The following is a 2,807-nucleotide window of genomic DNA, read 5'->3' as shown; positions in this document are numbered from 1 at the left end:
ACACACACACACACACACACACACACACACACACTAGATTTCTACCGGGTCTGGGGGCTGAAACTTCTCGAATTCACAAAAGAGTTCCCCTACCGGGTCTGTATACTTCGTGACTTTGTTCCCGGTTACCGGGTCTGTATACACTTCGATTTTTAATTTGTAGTACCTTAACTTTCCTTAAGTATTAGTATTATTTGTATTTTAGACGAAACCAGGTGTCTTACACTTACGGACAGTGACGACAGTGTGCTTATATTTTAAACCAAACCTCCTGTTTTCTAATGTTAATAAAGGCAAAGGGCCTAAGATAAGTACGGCTAGACTGGGAGGCTTCTTGGCTAGCTGTATTTAAGTACGGCTTTATGGCTGAATTGTAAATGAAATTTTTAGTTTGCAAAGCCTAACGTATTTGTATTTCAGACAAAACCAAAAGATGCCTTACTGACTTGCATTATTTAAACCTGAATAACTTCTAGATCTAATGAGACTTGTGTACTCAACAGGTTCGAGTCGATAGGGCCAAACTTAGATCTAAGTACAGCTAGACGAGCCGTACAGTACGGCTAGCCACTTCGTTTTCCGTTTGTTAAGACTGGCAGTCTCCCATTAGGCAGATCTGCTCATTTTGGTATTTTTTAACTTTCCCTCCCATCTCACACTTAGAGCAGTTGTTCATTTTCTATTAAATTATTGATGCGCTGAACACGAATATCAACTTCATGTCCGTCGCAAATTAAAAGTTTTTGAAATATTTGATTGTTTTAATAGAGATAGTCTACGTTTTGGACCAAGGTAGCGTCAATTGACATGCCGTCAAACGCAGAAGGCGCATCTTCTGATCGGCTGCTAATTTTAGTAATGTGATGTCATCACTTCCTGGATACCCCACAGACTCCGTGTTTTCTGTAACATTTCGGATTTTCCTAGATCTAGATCTAGTACTCGGACATGATAGAAGATCGCTTAGTAGATCTAGATCTAGATCGTTGATGCTCAGAACAGTTAAGATTAAGAACGCTGATTCTTGAAATTGAAACACGGTAAATGCCAAGACAATAAACCACACAAAAATTGCCGTAAAGACGCTGGAGGATTAGATCTAGAAATCTAGATCTAGAATCCCGCACTCCTACATTCTTCATCACTAATATACATTTTTTAAAATAAACAACTACAAGCGCTCATATGACCTTAGCAGTTGCGAGCGCCGTAAAACCTTATACTATACATACAAACAACTGCAAAGCAACAAATTATAATTTATGGGACAAACTGTTGGTCAGTCGGGAGGATGGAGAAAAAAAAACAACGTCCGGGATCGGGATCGAACCGCTCATAAAATCATTGCATGACTTCAAACGCAGACGCGCTATCTATTCGGCTAACAGAACTTCAGACAGCGAAAGGTAGGTTAAGCTCAATGTATACATACATAGACACTTCCATCTTTGGTGCTATGCGGTTGGCTATACTTAGATGTAGTCTCGTGATCAGAGGGGTATCCTGCTCTGACGTAAAACAAGATGGGCGCCTTACCCTTGACACGGTGGCAATTGACTTTATTGATGCTGGTGTCAATTGCCATCGAGTGGGTAGTGTCCATTGCCACCGAGTGATGCAGTGTCAAGTATATGAAAACAACGCTCTATCTTTAGCTTTCTATTCATAATGGATAAGTTAGATCTCTAGATTTAGATCGAACCCCCTCTCATAAGTTGAGTAAGTCATTATAACGAGTAGTTACACTTATTCTGGGGTTCGAAAGGAAAATAGTATAGGTCAATTTCCAAATGTTTTGCTCTCAAATTCTTTTTACCTGCACAATGGTATTCAAAACTATCTTTCAACTTATTTTTATCAGCGAATATCAAAATTGCATAAATTCAAGCTCATTTGAAAGATTTTGTTTACAGTAAAATGAAAGTCTTGTTTCCTGGCTATCCTTTCGAGCTCCTCACATCTAAGTGGGTCAATTTGTTTTCTAATTTCATTGGACGAACATCTAGATTTACCGACTTCAACCTGGCATGTTTTGAATTAGACGTAGCCAAGCCTATGCTTCGGTGTAGGACCTGCACAGGCGATTCTAGAAGTAGGCCACAAATGCACACAAACTCAAGCAAAAATACGCTTCTTTTTATTATATATATATATATATATATCGGGGAACATAAATCCGGGGGACGAGGGTTAGGGGGAGAGAGAGACCCCCGCCCCCACACAACACAGGGGCATGCGTCGGAAGTTCACGAACGCAGAACACCGTGCACATACAGGCTAGATCTACTCACAAACACAAATAAGAGCTCCAATTTACTCAGTGGCAATTGACGCTGGCGTCAATTGTCACCGCATCCCTTGATGGCAATTGACACTACCTTGAACCAATCGGGGGGTTCCAGGGGACATGCGATTAAACGTAGAACGACGCAAGCTATTTTTAGGTAAGGCAGCCATCTTGTTTGACGTCAGACCAGGATACCCCTCAGATCACATGACTGCATCTAGATTTAAGTATATACAGCCAACCGCATGGCACAAAAGATGGAAGTGTCTATGTATATCAAGCTTAAATCTACTTCTCGCTGTTGGAAGTTCTGATGGCCGAATAGACAGTGCGTCTGCATTTGAAGTCATGCAATTATTTTATGAGCGGTGTGATCACGGTCCCAGGAAGTTGTTGGGGTTATTTTTGCTCTTCTCCTCCTCCCGACTGACCAACAGTTTGTACCACAGTTTATAATTTGTTGCTTTGTAGTTGTTGGGTTTTTTTAATGTATATTAGTGATGAAGAATGCAGGAGTGGG

General features: G+C 40.7%; 1 protein-coding gene across 4 annotated transcripts in view; it reads left to right on the top strand.

Moving 5' to 3' along the window:
* LOC101851221 (40S ribosomal protein S12, mitochondrial) overlaps positions 1–2,807 on the top strand; it is a 13,122-nt gene that overhangs the window by 1,169 nt on the left and 9,146 nt on the right. The window lies entirely within an intron of this gene.

This window comes from Aplysia californica, unplaced genomic scaffold (assembly GCF_000002075.1).
Source record: "Aplysia californica isolate F4 #8 unplaced genomic scaffold, AplCal3.0 scaffold00664, whole genome shotgun sequence".
NCBI lineage: Eukaryota > Metazoa > Mollusca > Gastropoda > Aplysiida > Aplysiidae > Aplysia > Aplysia californica.
This window is presented reverse-complemented; position numbering and strand designations above follow the sequence as displayed.